The following is a 22,145-nucleotide window of genomic DNA, read 5'->3' on the forward strand; positions in this document are numbered from 1 at the left end:
TATTGTTCTTGGCAAGCGGGGGGCCAGCCCGCGGCCCCCCCAGACCCGCAGAGCTGGCGTGGATGTTGGGAAGGTTTTTGGGACTGGTTTTCCCGGTGGATTGCTGGCTAGGGAGTGGGAAGAGCTCTCACGGTGTTGGGGTGCGCCAAAGGGACCGGCTGAAACGCTGGGGGAAACGAAGGGGGTGACGTGCCGGGGCCTGGCGGGTGGATGGAGGGGGATGATGGCAGGTGAGGCGGGGAGAGGACAGGGATGAGCCGGGGGAGTTTTGGCTCCGTGAGCGGGAGGGTGGGGGCGGCGGAGCGGGGGCTCGACGGCTGGGGGACGGGGTGGGGATGGGGCTGTGCGAGCGGTGGCGGGGCAGAGCCCGGTGTCCCTCGGCTGGGCAGGCGTGGCGGCTCCTCCTCGATGCGTGCATGGGGCTGGGGAGGGCAAACTGGAGGGGCTTCTCCCCTTGCTGGCTGGGGGACCCCCCGTCACCCTGCAGCCCGGGTCCTGCTGCAGTCGCCTCTTGGCCGTTGGCATCTCTCTGGCGGCTCCGTCGCCGCCATCCTGTGTGTCCCCTCGGTCCCTCTCCCCAGCGCCTGCCATCGCCGCCCTCGGCACACCACCGCCGCCTTCGGCGTCTCGCTTTCTGCCCCCAGCATCGGGTACGGAGGCGTTGGCAAGAGCAGCAGCCCCGTCCTGCTGCTGGCATCAGCCGCCGGCTGTCCCCTGGGCCACGCCGGTGCTTGGGGACACCCCAGGGTGCCAGCAAGCAGGAGTGTGGGGGACTGACGTGACGCATAGGGGCTGGAGGAGGAGGAAGAGGGAGAGACGTGCAGCCCTGTGGGGTCTGGGGTCTGTGGCTGGGGTGGCGAGGCAGGGGCCAGCTTTTGCACAGCTCGGGGCGAAGCTGAGCTTGTCCCAGCCCTCCCTGGGCTCCCTGTGCGGTGCCTGGGGGCCAGCCTTGGCCCCCCCCTGCCCCAGCCCAGCTGGAAAAGAGAGAAGCCCCCCCCCGCCGCCCCTGCCGGTGCAACCCTGGCATTTGCTCCCCCCCCCCTCAGTTCCCACCTCTCTGATGCTTCAAACGCAGCGATGCCCTAAAGGCAGCAGAAGCACCTTAGCAAGTACACACTAAATATTTGAACACGCACGGGTGGCTTTGGGTTCGCCGCTGCTTTCACCCTTCCTTCCCCAGCTCCGTCCCCGGGGTCTGCCTCTTCTGGAGACCCCAAATCTGGGGGGGTACCCACGGGGGTTTCTCTTCTCCTCCAGGACAGGGGTGTCATATTTGCTCAGCGGCTCGTGCTCGGAATGATTTGCTGTGCTCCAACCCAGCCAGCGTGGTGCTTGGCATTGCCGTGCCACCCCCGGGAGGGGTGCGTGTCATCGTGTGTGTGTGTGTGTGTGTGTGTGTGTGTGTGTGTCTCCATCCCACCCGCCGGCAGCCCCGTCCGCACGTGGTGGTACCACGGCATCCTCGCGACGCCCGTCTCTCCCCATCCCTCATCCCCGCCGCCCTCCTCTCCTCTTCCTCCCAGCCTCAGCACCCTGCAGCCGGGCCGGGCGCCCGTTGGGGCAGGGAGGGAGGGGGGGGGGGGGGGAACAGCGTTCCCCTCCCCTCCCCGGCATTCCTCGGGAGTGAAACACAAGAGCTGGCAGGGCACTCCTGCTTTCTCTGGCCTCTGCTCCTCCGGTGCCTGAACAAAGCCCTCCTGCCTCTCCCGGGAACCCGGGGTTTGAAACAGGAGAGGCGGCTGGTGCTGCGTGGCAAGGCGAAATGTCCTCCTCCAGCCTGTTTTTGGGTTTCTAGGGGGGGTGGGGGACAGAGGTGGGCACGGTCCCCGCCGTCCCCACGGGGGGCAGCTGCCCCCCGTGGGGACGGCGGGGACCGTGCCCACCCTTTGGCATCCTCCCCGGCTTGGGCTTTACGTCCCCACCATCTCGCTGCCATCGTATTGCTATGGAAACAGCCCCGGAGAGGACCGGTTCAACCCCAGTTTGGCCCCAGTTTGCTCCCAGCTTTCACGCGCAATCCCTCCGTGGCCATACAGGTCGGCGTTTATCCGAACCACTTTCGCCTCTTCGTCCCGCGATGCGGGACGATGCATCCCCCGAGAGGGACCTTACGCTCCGGGGCCCCTTCCCAAAGTCCGACACCCCCTTCCTTGCAGAACAAAGCCCCCCTCCCTCCTCTCCCTACCGCCCCCGGTGAAACAGGCCCCTGTCGGAGCGCAGTCCCCGACAGCGAAGGTTATTTTAATGGATGCATTACTTTAAACGAACCCTCCGCCATCTGTTCCACCCCCTAATTACGCATGCAAAAAAAGCCCATCTCACAGCCAGCGCAGGAGAAAGTAAAGATATAAGTGATTTAAATGCATGTATCCGCAGCTCCGCCGGCAGCTGGGCTGGGCTGCGCTCCTCGTCTTCCTCCCGGCTGCCTGGCGAGCTGGGCAAGTTGCAGGCAAGAAGGCAGAGGGATGGCTCTCCTGGGTCTGGCAGCTGCCGACACCTCGGGATGGTGGGTGTAGGCATGGGTTGGAGTTTGGTGGCTGCATCCACCGCCACCACCACCACCACCACCACCCGCCCCCCTCCGCCGTTGCCTCTCCCTGCCGCCCCCCCTGAAGGTTAGCTCTGCCCGCCGGCTGCCAGCCTCGGCGTGGCGGCGGCTGAGCCTTCAAAGCGCGGGGACACGCCACCGTCCCCGGGCTGCCGCGGTGCATGGCGGGGTTTTGGGGGGGAGTACCCCCCGGCTTGGCCGGGTTCCTCGTCCTGCCGTCGTTCGGGGACGGCTCGCGTGGGCAGGGGGGTCCCACGGTGCCAGCTTTGGGTGGGTGCAGCCCCCCTCTGGGTGAAGCTGGGGTCCTCGTCGCCTTGTGAAAGGGGCTGGGGGGGACAGGCGGGGGGGGGGGGGGCCTCTGCCCCCAGGCTGTGCTCAGGGGTGTGGGGCTGTTTCCCAAGCAGCAGCTGCGTTTCCATGAGCCATCCCAAAATCCAGGGATCCCGGACCCTGAGTGTGCCCGGATGATGTTCAACCCGGGGGGTCTGTCCTTTGGGGCTGTGGGTGAGAGCGGGGTGGGGGCGTCTGAAGCAGTCCCCCCCTCCCAGAGAGGCAAAGCCCGTAGGTGTTCGAAAAACCCCGTTTTTAAGTCAACCTCCTTGGTTTGGGGAGTCCCAGCTTGTTGCAGGGGGGGGTGACAACATGCCGGGACTGCAGCGCAGGGGGCTGCATCCAGCCCCCGTCCCCAGGGCTGCCCCAGCGTGACTCAGTTTCCCCCATCCCCTGCACAAACCCTCTCCTTGTTGCACCACCCCTGGGGCTAGGAGGGGTGACCGGCATGGCTTTGAGTGACCCCACGGTGACAATGCAGGACTGTGACCACCGTAGCAGGGCCGCTGCCTGGCGCCAGAGCTGATGGCAGTCCTTGGGTGCCGGCGTTCCCCCCTCTCCCTCCGACTCCCTCTCTCCGTGCCTGACTGCAGCAGATGCGCCAGCTCTGCAGGAAAAGGGAATTAAGTTGGGCTGGAGGAATTTTAAAGATTGCTGCAGGCCTGAGGGTCTTAGATCCCCCCGCGGAGATGGGCAGTCATGCAGAATTAATCCTATCGGCAGCCTGGCTCGGCTTCAGCCGGTGCAGAGCTCCAGGAGAGCGCGAGGGAGCGCGGGGGGCGATGCTGGGGGCGGCTGAGCAAGCCCCGGCGCCTCTCGGCGTCGATGGGAAATTAATAATGAAAAATTAAAAGCCCCAACTCAGCCTTCGCCCCCCTCCCCATACCCAGCCCCGAACTCGGAGGTGGGACTCATGGCAGGGGGGGGAATGAGAGGAGGCAGGAGGATTCTGCAAAGCTTAAGGAAAACCTGTTTGCCGTAGCAAACGGAGATGGGCGACGTGAGAAAACGCCGGGGCCGTATCCTGCGCTTGGTGAACGGTGCTGTGGTACGGCCGGGGCTCTGCCCTGTGCCGCGGTGGTAGAGGAGGGGTGGCTGGGTCTTGGGTGGGGGCACCCCTTGGCTGCCATCACCCAAACCCACCTGCAATGGGCTCACGCGGTGGCAGGAGGCAGCTTGGGGTGCTGCGGGGGCGCAGGGGACGCGGGGACGCGCCGGACGTCCCTACACGCTGCACCAGCTGCCCGCCATGGCCAAGGGGACGCCAGGGTGGCATCTGGGCGCCCCGCGGCTCTGCCAGCCCCATGGGCAGCCTCGTCCCCATTGTCCCTCCCGGCCGCCGGGGCTGCGGTGCCACCGTGCCAGCGGGCTCGGTGGCCGCGTGACACCGAGCAGGGTGGCCCGCGAGGGCTCTGCAGCTGCTGCCGAGCCCTCTGCTCCTCCGGTTTATAAATAATGCAGCGCCGAGGCGTGTTGGCAGCGCCGCGCACACGCCTGCAGCCCCGGCGCGGCGGTGGCGGGCGCTTCGGGGGCGAGCGGCGGGCGCTGTCACCCCGTCTGGGTGACACCGAACCACGCCATGCCGGTGGGGACGAGGCGAACCCCCGCCTCTCCGCGACCCCTTGCTCCCCACGCCGTCCCCCAGCCCCACATGCCCGTGGGGTGGGTGGTGGCGGCGGCGGCGATGGCGGTGGGTGGCGGTGGGTGCCCGCGGTGACCCCACTCGCGGGGACGTCCCCGCGCCTCGTGGCGGTGGCGCCGATGGCGGCGCGCGGCTTGCATGGTTGCCATGGCAATGCGCTGGCGCTAACGAACCCGAGTAAACATTAACGAGGGAGAGCCCCACGCGGGGTGGGAAGGTGGGGGGTGGCGGCGCTCGGGCCTGGGGACCCGGGCGTCCTGCGGGTTTGGGTGCTGGGGTGGGGGGTCATGGGGTCGCCCGTGCGTCTTAGGGCGCACCCTGGAGCATCGCCCGGGTCCCCTCTAGGTGTTGCATGAGGTTGTGCTCTACTGGCCAGACTGGGAGCTCTGGGTGCTGCGCAAGGTCCTTAGGGGCAGGATGTCTGGGTCGCCCTTCGCAGCTTGGGGGGCACCCACAGTGGGAAGGTCCCAATCCTGAGCACCCAGGGGTCCTGTCCCACCTCTGCGCGGGCACCGGTGCGGTGCACGGCACTGCTGTCCGGCACCAGCCGCTATTGGCCTCTCCGTGCAGCACCCATGGGTGCAGGGGTGGTGGTGGTGGGGGGGTGGGAGGGGAATGCGGCCACAGCTAGGTGCCCCCCGGGGCTGGCGGGGGACTCGGGGTGCTCCTGGCAGCAGCCGCCGCGTGACCCTGCCTCCGCCCCTGCCTGCGGTTGTCACCGTGACTCGACTCCCCGCGTCCCTCCCTTTCCCCCAGCCGTGCCAGCGCAGGGAGCCACCCCACGGTTTGGGTGAGGGTCAGGGTGGGGGTCAGCCCTCTGCACCAGCAGCCCCACCGTGCCCAAGGTCCCCTCCAGCATTTAATGGCGCTGCAGCTCATTAAACGGAGGTGCAGGTGCCCCGGGTACCTTCCTCCTCCCGGAGGGCTCTTAATGAGCGGCTGCTAACGAGCGCCTGCGCTCCCCGCTCGCCTCCCCAGCCCTGGGAAGAGGCTGATTGGCGAGCAGGCACCCGGGAGCGATGGACGGGCTCCTTTCGGGGGCTTGAAGGGGTCAAGCGACCCCAGGTCCGCCGCCCTTTGTGCCATACCGCGGACGTGGCCTTTGCACCGTGCACGAGGGTCCCATGTCACCGTGGCGGTGCCAGAGCTGGATGGTCCGCCAGCTCCGTGCTGGGGAGCGCCGATGGCTCTTGTAGCCCTCGTGGCCCCCGTTGGCTATCAGCTGGAGAGTGGGGGCCAACGGCACGGCGGCTGCCTGCCTGCAGCCTGCCTGCAGCCTGCCTGCTTTTGCAGCAGAGCGCCGTACCTGGGGAGAGGGCTGAGGGCTGTCACCGTCCTCCCAGGCGTGCGCAGACGTGGCAGCGCCACGTCTCTCCCCCGGCTCCTCGGCGCGGGGTTGCTGCGGGATGTGCGTCATGGGCACCTGGTGCCCTGTGCCTCAGTTTCCCCTCCTGGGGACGCAGCGCCTTGGGGGCAGGGGCCGGGGCTGGGCGGGTGTGCGGCGACACGGGTTGAGGCTCTTGTTGGTCCCCCCAGCCCCATTTTTGTCCCTGTAGTCATATCGTACAAAGCCACCCAACCCCTGGGAAGCCCTCCTTGGGTCTGTCTGCATGGGGAGGTCTTGGGGGGGCGGGGGAAGTCACTCAAGGCTCCGTGGCTCCCCTGCACCCCAAAAATAACCCAGTGGCACAGAGGCGGTGCAGGGGTGTAGGTCTGTGGGTGCCCCAGAGGAGGTGGGCTGGGGGCTGCCTGGCTGGGGCGGGGGGGGGGGGGGTGTCCCTTAGGCTCATCCCCTTCCTTCGGGGGCTGCAGCAGGGGACAGCCCATCCTGCACGGAGCCATCGACCCGCTCCAGGGCCGGGTCCCCCAGCTCCCCACCGAAGGGAGCCCTAATCCTCGGTGACACGGTGCCCAGCTCCGCAGTGGCTAATTGCAGTGTCCCCAGCTGAGGATTACGGTTTAAAGCAGAGAAGGAGCAGCAGGAGCAGATGAGCTCCCGAGCAACAAAGCTCCCGTTTCCCTGCAAAGCGACTTTTATTAGGGGTATAATTAAAAGCTGACAGGAGGGGAAAATCGCGGGGACGGTCGGGGCGAGGGCTGAAGCCACCCGAAGGTCCCCGTGCACCCCCCAGGCATCCGACCCACCAGCCCCCTGCTCCGACCGCAGCGTTTCTGGCAGGGCAGGAGGCAGCGAGGTGCTGGGCTGGCGGAGGAAATCCAAACTCGGCCCCTATGAAAGGGGCTTTGTGTGGCCGGGAAGGAGCAGCCCTCCTCCTTCTTCTCCTCCTCCTCCTCCCTTGGCCGCGGGGCCGCTTTCCCGCCTGAGGGTGGCCTTGCTGCGGGTGCCAGAGGGAAACTGAGGCACAGGGCAGCGTGGCAGCCCTGTGGCCTCCTGACCTGCTCAGGCTCCCGCAAGGGCTTTTCTCCACCCGTGGCATCGGCAGGAGCCACGCGCTGCGGGCGAGCCGGTCCCTGGGGGTGTGTGGGGCTCCCTCATGGGTGCCCCAGCCGGTGCCATCCCTGCAGGGACCCTGGGGTGGGTCCTCCCTGTCGGGGCTGGCCAAGGCTCTGGCTGTAGGAAAGGACAGAGGGACATCATGGGGACAGAGGGCCATTTTCCTCAGTCCTCTTCATGCCGCCAGGATTGCCCTTTCCCCAGCGCCGCTGCCTGCCTCAGTTTCCCTTTCCCTCCTTTGTGAGCGCGGTGGCTGCCGTCCGTGCACGGCGGGACCCTGGATCCCCCTGGGGCTGGGGGGTGGGGTTCAACCTGCACTGGTGACCGCAGCTGCCCCCACGGACGTGGCTGAGGTCCCCCGGGAAGGTGACCCATGGCAGCACCCAGCGTTTGGCACATCCCTGGGCAGAACCTCGCAGGAATGTCCCTCCCGTGCCTGTCAGGTCCCGTTGCAGGGAGGAGGGTGGGTGCAGGCAGGGCCTCCTGGCTGGGTGCTGGTCCCCCAGCTGCCTTGCCCTGGCCCGGCCCCGGCCCCGGCGGGCGGTGGGGCGCTTGTTCTCCGCCTGGACAGGAAGACGAATGAATTCCATTACGGGATCGCGATTTTATTCCACGTGTCAGGGAGCCTGAGATTAACTTGCTCACCAGGCTGTGACAAACCCAGACACCCGCGTGCGCGCGCTTGGGCGCGGGGGGCTTCGCACGCTCGCCCAGCACGGAGCCACCTCAGACCCCACCGTGCCCCCCCAGGGCTGTGCCCGTACCTGCTGCCGCCGGTTGGGAGCCCTCCCGGCGCCTGGGGAGGGTGGCACCGGCCAAAGTGGGGGCCTGGCGCTGCCACCGTGCTGTCCCCTGTCCTAGAGGTCCTTCGGCCACCCGAGGATGCGTATCTTGCAGCTAGGTGAGGGGTGAAGCATCCTGCTGGTGCAGCTCCCCTGCAGCCCGGCGCTGTGCCGGGAGGCCACGTGTTGCCAAAAACCGGTCTGGGAGGGAGGTGGGAAGGGGGACACGGGGGTTTTGGGGGGGCCTGTGGTGCTGGCGACACGACAAGGCCAGTAAACTGCTTTCATCTCACCCCAGCGGAGCGGCTGCCCACCCTGGGAGAGCGCGTCGGGGGCCGTGCATCGGCGTGCACGGAGCCGTGCCGTGCCGTGCCGTGCTGTGCCGTGCCATGCCGCGGGGCCGGCTGCTCTCCCCTCGCCGCCCCCCCTGCGCGGGCGCAGGCAGCTGGCTCTGTTTGCTGGAGGCTTTGCGCATTCCAGTTCGTGGGTCACTCGCCTTCGAAACCTCTCCGGGGACGGAGGCAGTTGGGAGCCGTAACAAACAACCCAAGGGCTCCGATGACGCCCGCGCCCGGCGCTGCCTGCCAGCACCGGAGAGGGGGGCCTGGGAGATGGCCCCCTGCTCCCCTGGGATGCTGGAGGGGAGCTTTGGGGTGGTGCTGGGAGGTCTCGGTAAAAATAACTGGGGAGGGGAGACGCGCCGAGCGGGTCTCTCTGCAGGACAAGGGGAAGCGATGGCTTTTTGGGGAGCGGTGGGGCGCGCAGGAGGGATGCTGGGGTCCCCTCGGCTTATGGGGTGGGGTGCAGCGTGGGGTGCTGGCAGCGGGGCATCGGCTGGGATCCTTACGGGGAGGGCTGGGGGAGCCGGCGGGGCACGGCGCGGGCAAGAGGGCAACGCGGGCAGCGAGCTTGGGGTGGCCGGGCTGGGGCTTTGCTCAGGGCTGGTTAATGTGTCCTGGAATGTGGCGTTGGAGCCGTCCCGGGGAGATCAAGGGTCCGGCGGAGCGACGGGAGCCCGGCGTGGCTCGGGGGGCTGCGGGACCACATGCCGGGGAGGTTGGGCGGCGCGGGGAAGGTCAGCCTTGGCCAGATGCAGCCACTCCACCCTCCTCCAGTGCTTTGCACATTAATGCAAATGCACTGGCCTGAGTGGTTCATTAGCAGCATGTGGAATGGAATAATGCATCCGCATCCCATTAGCCTAATGAAAAAAAGGGAGCCGGCACCTGGAACAAAGCTGCCGACTCTTGGCTAGTGCTCTGGCTCGGCCATGCTGGGCCGTGGGGCCCCCCCCCCTTCCTTTCCCCTCCCTTCCCATCCCCTTCTCCTCCTTTCCCTCCATCGCCCTGGCCCTCGCTGGCCCAGTCCTCCCAGCATCCTCGCGCCCAGCGCCGCCCAAGGGGACACCATCCCCAGGATGGCCCCATGGTGGGCTGCAGCGCCAAGGGGGGGGGACGGCAGGGTGGGCAGAGCATCGCTCCCTCTGCATCCCAGCGGGGGGGAGCGGGGCGGGGGGGGACACAACACCCCAAGCCGGGAGTGCTGCAGAGGCGCTGGCTGGGTGTCGGTGCCGGGCGGTGAGATGTCCCCATGTCCCTGGGGCTGGGAGCTCAGAGCCTGAAGGATTAGAGGAAACATTGCCAAACAAACCAGGCTGTGCCGGAACCAATTAGCCTCCAGCAGGCAGAGTTTCAGATGCTGTTATTTCTGCCTCTTCTCTTTTCTCTCCCTCCTTCTGTCTCCCCCTTTCCCCCTCCCCGGCCCTCCCCAGCCCCTCCTGCCCGCCCCCAGCATCTCTGCTCTCGCCATTCCTCTCCGTGTCGGAGCTTGTTTTGGGCACTGGCTCTGGAGTGAGTCATGCCGCGCGTAGGGGATTTTAAAAGCTTTCTGCTGTCGCTGGGAAGCCGGTTTGGGCTGCTCCGACACTGGGGGTGGAGCGCGATGCCTCGCAGACAACCCTCGTCTGGGGAACCCAAAAAAAAAAAAAAAAAAAAAAAAAAAAATTCCCCCACCCCAGTGCCCCGAACCCCCCGCCAGGGTCCAACGGGCCCCCCTAACTCTTTGACGGCGGCGGCGCTGGTTCGGTCACCCCAGCCAGCGGTTGAGTCACAGCCGAAACTTTCAAAGCCGTTGGAGCTTCCTCCACCGGGGCCCCTCTCCGAGGAAGTGGTCTGCTGGGGCGTCGAGCCCGGCGGGGCGGTTGCCCTGGCCCCGGCGAGTGGAGCACGCAGGCGCGGGCAGCGGGCGCTGGAGGTTGAAGCGTGGGAGATTTTTTTTCCTCCCCTTCTCTTCTCCCTCCCTCTTTCTCTCCACCGCCGCCTCCACCGGCCCCCGCTGCCAAACCCAGGGTGGGGGCCCTCCGGCACGACCCTCCCGCCGGTCCGCAGCTGGCCCTGGTCCCCCCCCTGCCTCCCTTCATCCTCCTCCTCCTCCTCCTCCTCCTCCTCGCCTTGAGCTGTGCTGCTGAGGGACTGCAGCTCCCGTGGATCAGGAGGAGATTTAGGTCAAGCGCTCGACTGAGTCGAAACAGCCATCTGTGTGCGGAGGAAACCGGCCACCCAGAGCCCCCGGCGCGGCTGGCCCGGCATCGCCACCGGGTCCCGGCACTGCCGGCACCTTCCGAACCCCGCGGCTGGGCGTGGGGGCCGCCTTTGTCTCTGGCAAGGAAAAAAACCCCCACCCAATGAATAAATAAATGGGGGGAAGAAAAAATCCCCTTGCCCACCCCTTCCGTCCCCCTCCGGCTCTGCCGTGGGCATCGTCGCCGAGTGCCGGGAAGTTTGGCGCGGGGCGGCCGCGGCACCGCTCCAAGGTCGCCCTGACACGCGGCGGGAAGGTGCGCGGGCAGGGAGGGAGGCCGGTGCGAGCCGGGCTGGGGATGTGGGTGCCGAGGGCCGGAGCTGGCCCTGGGCGCCCTTGGTGCAGGCAGGGCGGGAGGCGCAGGCAGGAGGGCGGCGCTGGCTGCCTGCCCGGAGCCTGGACTCCTGGGTTCCTGCAGGAACAGGGTGGAGCAGGAGGAGGCCGGGGAGCTGGTGTCATCCCGGCCACGGCGGGGGGAAGCGTGTTCCTCTCCCGGGAGGGTGGGGGGGGCTCCACGGGGTGCCGAGCTGCTGCCTGCCGGCCACCCGTGCCTCAGTTTCCCTAGGTGGGCAAAATCGCCCTGCAGAGCAAGCCGGTGCTGGCAAGCGCAGCCAGGCCCCCCCCCGGCAAAGTGGGGGACCCCCGGATGCCCTTTCGCACCCCGCGCCAGGGCGGGGGTGGCCGCAGCCCCTCCTGCTCTCCACCTGACGGCTTTTTCTCGCTTTCTCCATTTCCTTCCGGAGCCTTTTTTTTTTTTTTTTTTATTTCGCTCGCCCGGTGTCTCTGTCGCTGCGCCTGTGCACACGCCCGTGCGCGGGGAGAGGAAGCGCCGCCGGTGCCGTGGGAGGGCCGGCGCACGCCGGGACGGGACTTCCCGCCGCCGTCGGTTCGGCGCAACCCAACCGTGCGACGAGTTGCGCTTGGTCTCGGGCCGGAGGCCGGCCAGGCACAGGGATGCTCCCCGGCACCTCGCTTCGTCCCTTGCTCACCCGGTGCCCCTCGGGAGCCCGTCGATCTGCCCGTCGTGCTTGGTAAGGAGCTTTGCCTGGCTAACGCAGCCAGTTTGCACGGTAATCCCGCCTTGGCCGGGGGGATTATGTGTGGGGAGAGGCTGAGGGGGGCCCGGAGCGCCCAGGGGCTGGCAACTGGCTTTTGGAGGTCGAGGTTTCCCTCGGCGCAGCGAGTTTTGGCCAGGAGGGTGATGGGGACATCCTCGTGCCGGAGCAGGTCCCGCCATCCAGGGAGTGCCGGCGTTTGCCCACGGCTCGCCCAGGCGTGGGGGTGAAGCCGGCAGGAGCCTGGCAGCCCTGTGCCAGGGCTGGGGCCGGTGCTTCCCTCGGCGGCGAGCGTGGCTGCATCCTTTGCCCGCATCCCTCCCCTCCCTCCCTCCCTCCCTCCCCGCGGCGCGCCGGCGTGGCAGCGTGCAGCACGTGCGGGCAGCGGCGAGGCGAGGCGGCTGCGAGCGGGGACACGCAGGCGGCATGCGGAGGAGGTGTCCGGCGTGGGGACGTGGAAGCTGGGCTTGGAGGGGTGGGCTCTGATTGGGGGTCCCGTGCTGGCTTCCCCACCACCCTGTGTCCCCGGGGGGGGCTCGGAGGGGGCTGGTGGATGCTGGGAGCTCGGCAGTTCTTTATGGTCTCAGAGGGCTCCATTAATTCTTTAAATATCCAGCCTTTCCAGGTGGGTTTTGTTGAAAATTAATTTCCGGAGCTATTTTAATTTTGCTGTATTTAATTTGCTGTTTATTTTAATTAATTAACGTCGGGAAAATCTCTTCTCCCGAGCATCCTGCAGCCGTCTGGGGTGGCTGCACCCGGGAGGCGAGAGCAAGGGGGTGTCACGGGTGTGAGGGGCACCGGTGGGGAGGGTGCCCGGCCCCTGTGGTACCCACCCGGCTCCGCCACACCTGCGCCGACCTGCCCGGACGAACAGGCTGTCGGCACCCGCCCGCTCGCCGGGATGGGCATGGGGAGGCGGCGAGCTGGGTCTTTTCCCAGCTCCGTCCCCAGCTCCAGGGCTCGTCCTCAGCTTTGCTGCTGGCTCCCTGGGGTGGTTGTTGCATCTCCTGGCTGGTGGTACCACTTGCAGCCACCTTCGTCCTCTACCTCCCGCTGGGGGCTGGGGACCCGGGCGTCCAGCACCCGTGGGGATGCGGCGTGCGGTGGCGCGGCCGTGCCACGCCGTGCCATGCTGTGCCACGCCGTGCCGTGCCAAGCGGCAGAGACCCGGTTTAACAGCCCAGCACGGAGCTGTTTTGACCCACACCCATGCAGAGGGATGCGGGACCGAGCTCAACCCCACCCTCCCATCCCCGCATCCTCCCCTCGACTGCTCGATGCTCCAGCCCTGGGGTTGACTGGACCGACCCCTGCGATGGGGTCCCTGGGGGGGGGGGGGGGGGGGGGGAGGTGGATGAGGTAGAGGGGGAAGGGATGGAGGCGCCTTCCTCCAGATCAAGGCCTCTGGTCTCTTGCATGTCTAGACGCTGCCACACACACCTAATGTGGTTCTTGGCAGGAGCCGCGGCTGCTCTCTCGAGGTTAATTGCTGTGCGCGGAGCTCTGCAGACAGATAGCCCGGCTCCACGCTGCCCCCGGGACACCCGCCTCGCCCAGCCCCTGCCTTGGCTGCAGCTCCCCAGGGATGCTCAGACACCACCCCCCCCCCTCCCTCAAGGATGCTCGAACCCTCCCAGGCTAGAGGAACACATGGAGGATGCAGAGGGGGATGCTGCTGTGCCCAGCCGGGCGGTTTGGGGTGCAGCGTTGAGCGATGAGAAGGGATCCCTTGGTTTTGGGGAGCAGGCAGGGCTGGAGGAGAGGCGCTGGCGGTTCGCAAAGGGCGATGGTGGCCCCAGGGGCTTTGGAGCTGGAGGAGGAGAGGAGTTAACGGCCTCTCCCTCGCCAGCTCGGCGCTGCTGCCGTCCTGCTGCCTGCTCTTGGCAAGGCGGCTGGGCTAGATAAGGGGAAGCGCGGCGGGGGGAGCCGGACAAAGGCAGAGCCTGATTCAGGCTGCGTGGCCGGATCCAGCCTCCGGAACGGGAGCCTGAGAGAGACACGGTGGGGACTTGGGGTGGGAAGAATCGTTTCATCCTCCAGCCTCAACATCTGGTGGAAAGCAGGGCTGGGGAGGGGGGGGAACGCCGGGGGTGCTGCAGGGGCGAGCCCTGGGGCTCGGCCGGATCTGGGCTCGGTGGGATGGGCTGGATGAGGCTGTTCCCAGTGGCTGGTCTTGCAAAGGAGCCCAGAGGTCTCCAGGATCTGCAGGGAGCTCAGGGCAGCCACCGGCACCGGCAGCTTCCCGAGAGCACCATGAGCAAATGCTGCCGTAACGCCGCGCTTGGAGCCACCGGCACCACGAGATGAGCTCCTGCTTGGTCCCGTGCGTAGGGACTGGCTTCCCCATGGGCAAACCAGTGCCTTGCCGGGCCTGGTGCCGGCGCCCGCGTGCCAGCGTTGAGGCAGGGTGGTGCAGAGCAGGGCTGGGAAGTGGTGCATCCCAAGGGCGGAATCACATTGGGTTTCTGGAGAGATCCCCAAAGCACGACGTCCCCTCGCCTCACACATGACCAGCGCCGGCGTTGGGGACCAGGCTTGGCCCCATGTCCCGGGACCATGTGGGGGTGAGCTCCAGCCCTGGGACCTGCCCCACACGGGATCCCTGGGGAATCAGGTGAAGGTTTCGGTCCGAGCTGTGTTTTGGTTTGGGGTTTCGTCATGTTTTCATGGCAGGGAATTTCCGTTCCTAACCAAAGACATGAGAGAAAAAAAAAAAAAAGAAAAAGAAAAAAACAAAACCAAAAAAAAAAACCAACCCTGCGTTGAATTTTTGCCAAAACAATGGGATGTTTCCATTCTTGTTTTGGCTTTTGGCAGCCCCAAACTGCAGCCAATGGAAGAAAATATCTGTGTGGAAATGCTGCTGGCCTCCTCTGCGCAGTGCAATGGCTGTTTCAGGGCCGGCTGGGCTGGCAGCTCCTGTCCCTGTGGCCGAGTGGCTTTGAGGGGTTTTGGGTGCAGAGGGAGACTTTGGGCGTAGAGAGAACCTTGCAGAGAGCGTGAGAAGGACCGTGGACCCTCGTGAGCGTGGTGCCGGCCACCAGCTCCTCCGGTGCTCTCCTCCCCGTGCCGTGCTCTTTGCAGAGGACATTGCCATGAGAACGGGATCGTTGTTTTGTGGGGAACATCGACACGAAGCAGGCGAGCGGCTGCAAGGACACCGGTGGCACGCGGAGCTTGCGGTTCCCACTTGTCCTTGCAGCGGGTCGCTCTCTCCTCCCCAGCTGGCAGCGGAGCCGCGTTTGGCTCCGGCGTGTGCCGGGCGACGCCGTCCTCCCGCTGGGCATCGCCTCCCCTCCCGCCATCACCCAGCCTCCCGCCGCCACCCCTCTTCGTCCCCCTCCCAGCTTTTGGGGGACCCTCTGCGAGGCCGCGATGCTGCGGCGGGTGGGGTTGGGAGGAGCGGCCGCTGCAATGCTGAAATGAGGTTGGGTTTTTTTCCACCCCCTCCATCCATGCTCGGAAGAATTACAGTCGCCCAGGCATCTGTTCTGGCAGAGTCGAGCTAAAGAGCTTGTCCTGGGCTTGGCAAACCAGCCGGCGCAGCCGACAGCTTTTCCAAGGGCAGCCTTGGCGGATGCGGAGCAGCAGGTTGACATTGCAGGGAAAGGAGCCCTGCGCCCGCAAGCACCGGCCCTGCGCCCCTCTGCTCCTGCCTGGGTGTGTGTGGGGGGGGTCCTGCGGGGAGGATGGGTTGCAGGGTGCTGCAAACCCCCTCGCCAAAAAAAGCAATGTCCTCCCGTAGGCCTTTGTTCGGAGCGGGGAGGAGGGTGGCCAGTACCAGCACGCCGCGGGCTCCTTGTCCTCGGGCAGGGAGGAGGGCTCGTGGCACCCCGCACCCAGCACGGGCAGGGCTGGCAGGGAGAGTGTCAGGATCAGTCCCTGAGCCCAGCAAGGGACCACCACCCAAAAAACCACCACGTGCAAGCCGGAGAGGTCCCTCGGCATCCCCAGGCGGCGCAGCGTTCCCTGTCACCGCCATCCCCATCCCTGCTGGGCGCTGCACACCTCGCGCCCGCCCCACGGCTCCTGCTGTCACCCACCGTCCCTGGGAGCGCCGCGGGTGGCTACGGCGGTGGCACCAGGAGATGCTAGGAGCGTGGCGTTGGGGCTCGGCGGCCCCTCGTGCCTCCCCCAGCCCCGCCGTGCCCTGATCCTGCCCAGGCCTGCGGGCACGGCCGTGGGGCGGGTAATTAGCAGTAAATCTCCGTGGTGTGCGTCTCCGCTCAGCAGCTCGTGGGAGCTGGGCTTGGCACGGCCGGCGGGCAGGCTGCTGTTCGAGGGCACCTTTGCAGCCGCCCTCCTGCCTGGCGCGTGACCGTATCGGTGCCGCAGACCAGCCACCAGCACCGTCCACGGGCCGTATCCGTGCCCCAAGCTGTCAGCGGTCGAGGCAGGGGGAGGCAAATCGGGACGGCTGGGGAGGGAGGTGGGGGAGCCCCGCCGGAGAGCCAGGCTCGGAGCTGGAGCGTGTCAGGCACAGATGGGATCGTTCGTGGCGGTAAAAATTATCCAGCCCCTCTTAAAAACCCAGGCGCAGCAATTCGACCCCATGGGCTCCGGTGGCGGCGATTCCCACCGGAGCGGTGGCGGCGTTCGCTTCCCCTGCCGTTTCCGTCCATCCCCGGGTTGGGATAGGGGGCCACGGCCGTCCTTCGTGTGCCACCATGTCCCCACCACCTGGACCCTTCTGCTTTGCTGGGGTGGGGGCTCGCTCCTTCCCCCAGCCCTGGGGATGGGCACCCTGACCCCGCAACCATCCTGGTGCCGCCGGTGTTGGGTGAACCCCGTCCCCATGGGCGCGCCCCCACCCTCTGATCCGATCTGCCCCGTGTGATTTCCTATTTCTTTCTTGATGCGCCCGAGCCTCCTGTTTGCTTTTTTAACTGCAGTAACCACAAGAGGGAAGTTTCGGAGCGGTACGAGCCCGGCTCCACCGGGAAGGGAGAGCCGCCGCGACGCTGCCGCCCATCACCGCAGCACCGCAACCAGGGGATTCACCGGCACGGTCCAAGGGGTGGTGGCAGTTGTGGTCTCCATCCCCCTCTCCCTGCCCCTCATCCCCAGACCCTTATCTCTTCCAAGGGGCGAATTCGGGGCTGGTTTGGCGTCGCCGAAGGGACTCAGGCCCCCCCCAGCACCGATCGATCGCTCTGCTCGCTCCTGCTCGCTTTTTTTTCTGTTTGTTTGCAGCCGCTTGAGGGCTCTTGTGATGAATCCAGCCTGGACAGATTTCAAGAACAGCTGAAACGCAGCCCGGGGTGGGGGTGGGAGTGGGAGGGCAGCGGGGCCGGCCAGCACCAGAATGCAAAATGGTGCAGCGGGCAGAGCCGGGACAGTGGGACGGGCTCACGCCGGGTCCCACTCGAGGAGCGGAGAGGGATGGGGAGCGATGGCAGCGCCGCCCCAAAGCTCTGGGTTCCGTGGGTCGGCAGCGCGGGGACCCTTCGAGTGGAGGGGGGCCGAGGATTTGGGGTGATGCGTGGGGAGCGGGCTCAGCCCCCCGCGCCTGCCCGCTGCCCGCAGCCGCTGCCGGGAGCTGGGCTACGCTCCAAACCAGCCCCTAATTGCGCCGGCGAAGGGCCGGTTCCGCTGGCCTGGTGCAACCGGGCTGTGCCGGGGCGCGGGGTCGCACCTGCGAAGGGCTGGGGGGGCCACGCCGGCTCCACCGCCCACCCCGCCGCGCCAGGTGCCGGCCATCCCCGAGCGGACCTGGGGACCGGCCACCTGGCCTTGCATCGCTGTAAAATGGCGGCTTTTCAATAAAAAAGGCAACCCTCCCAAAAACCCAAGCGCAAGGAGGGGGGTGAGCATCACCCCAGGCCCCCAGCCCTGGGCTGCCGGCTTTGCCGGGGGGGCGATGGCAGCAAAACAGGGGGTGCGCCGCCACGCCAGAGGGGAGAGAAGCACGGAGGGCAGGAGGAGAACCAGAGCCTCGGAGGAAATTTTCCTCAGCTGAGGCAGTGCCGATTGGCGAGGCGGCGGCTGCCGTGGTGCTGGGTGCCGGGGTTGGCTGCGGTTTTGCAGCCGTGACTCCGGGAGAGAGCGGGACGCGCGTGTGCGCGCGTGTGCGTACGAGTGTGCGCGCAGGCGGGAGGAATAATTAGTTCCTACTATAGCACTTCTCACTCAAAAGTGCTGTTTAAAAGCCTCCATTCATTAGTCTTCACGGCTCCCCTGAGGTGTCGTGCCCTGGTTCTTTTCCCCCCTCTGACTCCCCACCTTTCCTGGAGCAATTGGGGGTCCTGAGGCCGGGAAGAGGAGGGTGACGCTGCTGGCAGATGCCGGGTCCTTGTAAAACCAGAGGACGTGGCAGCGCGGCTTTTGGAGACCATCCCAGCGTCCCCTGTCCCAGCGGGGCTGGTGGGGTGTCACGGGCACATGGGCATGGTTGGAAAGTTCCCGTCACGGCTGAGCTGTGCCGGGTTCAGAGCGCCGGGGAGGAGAGCGGGGTGGTGGGGAAGGGCCGTGGGTCCGGTGGGTGCCACCGCCGCCTACACCCGGGGAGAGCAGTGCCCCTCGCCAGGGTGCCAGGGAGCGGCATGGTGGTGCCGGTTTCCAAATTACCCCGCGTGCGCTGTGCTCCTTGGGGTCACCAGGCGGAAGGATGGAGGATGCCGGAGGGTGCCGGTGCTGCTCAGCCCCCGAACCGAAGCGTCGCCGCTGGGCGAGGGAGCAGGGGGGTGCCCGGGCATGTGCCCCCAGCGGGGCGCGGAGGCGGGCGGGCGCTGGCGAAGGGCCTCCTCTGCAAACCCTAACCTTATTTTCCCAGGTCCGACGCCAGTTTCCATGGAAACAGCCGGGAGCAGAAACGGGAACCAGAATCCAGAAATGCGAAGCCTCGAGCTCCTGTTTGCCTTCCTGGATTCCCGCTCCCCACGATTCCCGGGATGGCGGCTGGGTGCTGGCCACCGGGCACCCACGCTGCTCCCACCGTGTCAGGGTGCAGGGCTGGCCCGCCTGGGCACCCCGGGGGGTTGGGGTGCTCCTGCGTCCTTGCACGCTGCAGCACCCACGCACGGCGTACGGGGATGCGCACGGGGCGCCCAGCGGTGTTGTGCGGGAGGCAGGGGGTGCCGCAGGCAGGGGGTACCGCGGGCAGGGGGTACCGCGGGCAGGGGGTACCGCGGGCAGGGGATGTTGCAGGCAGCACCGTGCACAGGCGAGTTCAGACAACATCTGCACACATCTGTGCGTCTCGGTGGTGCACAAGGGTCGGGGTGTGATGTGAATATATACGCGCTCCTGCACGGACACGTGCACTATATAGGTGTAAGCGGGGTGTGGGCCCAGTATGTATCCATCATGTGTGGTCTGTGTGTTCAGTGTTACTGGTGTGCACTGGGAGGACCCCAGCCTGCGGTGTTTCCCAGTCCTGTCCCTACCCTGACGTCCCCGTCCCCAGGACGCGGAGGGGACAGGGGACCCCAGCAGCCTGGAGAGGGGCACCACCAGCCCTCCCTGCCCCTGGGACCCTGGGTGCTGCACGCAAACCCAGGCGTGTGGCTGTGGGGGGAGGCCCTGCGTGCCCCCCCCGGGACTGGGAACCCCCCAGACTGCTCCGGGCAGCCCGGCCCTCCTAGCCGAAGCGGAATCTCATGGGCCACGTTTGCGTCCTGCAAAGCCGAGCCCTGCGCCGCGCCGCGCCGTGCCGTGTCCGTCCAGCCTGCGCCTCCCCTGCTGCCCACCGGCCTCCTGCACGTGTGTGCTCCCCTCGCACACGCGTGTGCAAGCCTCACCCCTCGGGTGTGCCGTTGCATGTTGCGTTCCCGCATGAGCTTGTAGGAGCCACCATCCGTCGGGTGGGACACCGGTGTCCCCCGACACATCCCAGCTGGCGATGGGGATCGCTCAGCGCCATCCCGGTGCCGGCTGGCCCCGTCCTCCCCGCAGCATCCCGCCATCCGCCGATTCCACCACGCTCCCAGCGGGCTGGGGCACAGCACATAGCTCCCGGACCCCGTCCCCCATCCCCACGCCGCACCCCAGGGGTGACGATAGCACCGTCGTGACGCCTTTTCCCCCCCCCCACCACCACCACCACCACCGCGGCACACGGAGCCGTGGGTGCCGGCACCGCCGCCATTGTGTGCGCACACCGTAATACATCATTTACAGACGGACAGGTATTAAGATACATTATGGATAACTCACAGAGAGAGACGCTATTAATAATACAGACACATACAGAGGGAAGAAAGTGCACACTTGATTTCCATGTTGCTACCAGGAGTTGTGAGGCTGGCTCTGGCTGCCTCTTCCCACACGTGACTGCAACACAGTGGGTAGCTGACAGCCCAGAGAGCCTGGCTTGGGGCCAGGAAAAAGCAGAAAACACAATGTCTGTGCATATCCTCTCTCTTAAAATAACACTCCAACACCGTCTGAGACGAATTAAAATAAGATCAGGAGCGGTCTCGCGAAGAGAGGAAGACGAAGAGGGAAAGGCAGGCAGGGGAACGGCCGGGGCTGGGCGGCTTCAGACCCCTGGCAGGGAAGAAGGAGGCTTGTTTTTCAGGGTTCGAGTTGAAAATAATAATAATAATAATAATAAAAATTTAAAAAAAGCTGAAGGGGAAAGAGAAGGCGAAGAGGGAGAAGCAAATCCCCGGCGGGGAGGGGAGCGATGCCGGCGGCGGTGTTGGCTGTCCAGCACATGGCTGTCCTTTTGGAGGGGAGCCGCGGCAGGGCGGGGGATGCGAGCGCAGGCTGCATGATGGAGAGCATCAGGAATTTCCTGCAGCTGAGGAACACACCAAATACCAGAATGCAAGAGCGAGCGGAGGAGAGCAGGGTGCCGGGGAGGGAATGAGAAGCGGGGCCGGAGTAGGGAGGAAGGAGGTGAGGGGTGGAGGGGGGGGATGCAGAGAGCTTGAAATAACCGGCGGGGAGAGCAGCAAGGGCAGGGGGCAGCAGGGTAGGGGTGTGTGTGGGGGGGAATCTGTGCTTTGGGGCTTTTTCCATTTCTTTGCCTTTATTTTTATGCTGCTTTTTTGAAGGAGGTGCCCCGCGGTGCTGCCTGTGCCCGCAGGCCCCTCTCCCTCCCGCCCGAGCGGGTGGGGGTTTGGTGTATTTTGGGGGTTTTACGTCTTTCCTCCCTTCTTTCCCCTGGTTATCTGGCACGGTGCTGGTTGGTGACGGCGGGGCGTGGGGACGGGGTTGCGGCCCGCAGACCCCTGCCCTCTCCCAGGGAACCAGGAGCAGCCTGGAGAACGGGGCACATCCCTGCGGGACGGTGTCCCGGGGAAAGCGGGGACCCTTCGGGGGGGGGGTGTCACCCAGCGAGGTGTGAGCGCTGCCTGAGGAGCCGTGGCAGCACCTCCCACACGTGTAACGAGTTTGCCAGGCACCCTTTGGCCACGCTCCTGCTTCTCCCTGGGCCAGGCTGGGTTAAACATAACAACCCCAAATCCCCAGGCAGGCTTCGAGCCCCCCCCGAGGCCGGTGTTGCATCCAGGTGCAGCCCGACCTCTCCCTCCTCCTCGGCCACCCCCGGCTCCCCCCTGCATCCAGCTCCTGGCTGCATCCAGCCTCGGCTCCCCCGGGGATGCTGGGGGGCCGGAGGGGAGGGGAGATCAGAGGGGGCATCTTGCAGTGCCGGATCCAGGTAGCCAGAAGGTCGCACTGAAAATCTGGAAGTGGAGTTTGGAGCTCAGCAGAGCGATGAAATCTGTCTTGCTTTAGGGCAGAGAGGAGGAGGAGGGAGAAACATGCAGTGAAAGGAGCAGGAGGGAGAGGGGCTGCATTTCCCCCCCCCCCCTTCTTGGGGTGCTGGGTGTCCCCAGGTAGATGCCGTGCCCCATCTGGAGCTCTGCTGAGCATCTTGGCGAACCAGGTCGGGGGCATTTGTGGGGTGGGGGACTAAAGGGGGATGAAGAGGAGGCAGCAGAGCGCTGGAGCCCGGCTGCGTGATGCCAAAGGTTTTTCAACACCCCCATACTCCCCCCCCCCCCCCCCATACCGGCTGCCTCCCGTTTCCACCGATTCCAGGCCGCGGCGTCCCTGGCATCTCGGGGTGAGCGGTGACCCACACCTGCCAGGGCCCCGCCGGGGATGGGGATGCTGAGGAAGGGCTGAGCTCATTAGCAGGCTCCAGCCTCCCCAGCACAGGGGGTCAGAGAGCAGCAGCCCGGGGCAGGACGGGGAGGGGGCACATGGGGAGCGCGGCTGGAGGCGCTTTGTGTGGGCTAGTGGCCCCCGCCATCCCACTCGCTGGCCCCCACGAGCCAGCGCAGCTCCTGCGATGCTTCCCCCCCCCCCCCCCCCCCCCCACTCCCCAAGTCTGGGGGTGCAGCATCACCAGATGGGTATCTAGCAGGCATGGTGGAGGCAGTGCTAAAAGAGGGGCATCCCCAAGGGCTCCCCCCACCCAGCGCTGCACCCCGCTGGGGTTTTCTCCATCCCTCTCCCCTCCCCGCCCCACCAAAGCACCCAGTTGCCTTCATTGCAGACCATGAGCTCGTGGGGTGCCCGTGTGTGTCCCCCCCCCGGCATGCCGGTGTCCTGTCTCTCCCTGCACAGCACAGAGCAGGGTCTTTCTCGGCCCGTTGCGTGCCAGGAATCCCTCCTGGCCCTGCTCGCCGAGCCGGCTGCGGCCTTTTGATCTCCAGCACCATCGGGGTGAGAGGGCGAGAGGGGCCCAGCTGGGGTGCAGAGTGACAGGGCTGCAGCCTTTGGGGGGGGGGGGGGGGGAGTTGGGCACCCCCGGACCCCTTCCCGGCTTCTAAACCTGGGGGCGAGGGGTTGCCGT

At 66.6% G+C, this 22,145-nt stretch overlaps 1 protein-coding gene across 2 annotated transcripts in view; it reads left to right on the top strand.

Moving 5' to 3' along the window:
• Positions 1-22,145, top strand: part of AHDC1 (AT-hook DNA binding motif containing 1) — a 46,554-nt gene that overhangs the window by 1,223 nt on the left and 23,186 nt on the right. The gene's annotated exons all lie outside the window — the stretch shown is intronic.

The sequence above is a fragment of the Leptosomus discolor genome, chromosome Z, assembly GCF_034619465.1.
Source record: "Leptosomus discolor isolate bLepDis1 chromosome Z, bLepDis1.hap2, whole genome shotgun sequence".
NCBI classification, from domain to species: Eukaryota; Metazoa; Chordata; class Aves; order Leptosomiformes; family Leptosomidae; genus Leptosomus; species Leptosomus discolor.